Genomic DNA, 594 nt, shown 5'->3' with positions numbered 1-594 from the left:
TAAGTGTAATCAGTCCCTCCAAAAGAAAAAATTTCAGAGACACCAGAGTTGAACCTTCTACAATCTTAATTCTCGGTCATACCGAATGAAACTCACTCACTTGGTGAAACCGAAATATTCAATCGACTATTCCATGGCACGTCGGTCAGACTGACGAAAAATGCTAAGGTAACATCGAAGCATGTTCCTTATCATTAACTAGCCATCGAAAAATCCAATTGATTCTGCTTGGAGACTCCAAACTGCACATATAAGAGAAAGTTTGCCAAACGTTTTCTATTGAATTATACTTTCCGGGCTTTACTCAATGACCCTCTATTACAAACTCTCCAAATTACCATGACACTTCTTGTGCAAATTTATAATCCTTACCATTTGACATATACAAACAAGAGGACTTAACCCTTCTTGGAAATTGATGTCAAAGGGAAAGAGATGTGCACATCAAAGCTTATATCTAAAGGGGTGAGAACTTTTCTATTAAAAGTGATATGCACATCGGGAGAAACTGGTATTGAAATTGTTATTTGATATTTATCAAGATTTTCTCTTACCTCATAAACCTACTCCCAATAAAAGTCTCATGATACACGG

The sequence above is a fragment of the Triticum dicoccoides genome, chromosome 4A (assembly GCF_002162155.2).
Source record: "Triticum dicoccoides isolate Atlit2015 ecotype Zavitan chromosome 4A, WEW_v2.0, whole genome shotgun sequence".
In the NCBI taxonomy this organism is placed as follows: domain Eukaryota; kingdom Viridiplantae; phylum Streptophyta; class Magnoliopsida; order Poales; family Poaceae; genus Triticum; species Triticum dicoccoides.
This window is presented reverse-complemented; position numbering follows the sequence as displayed.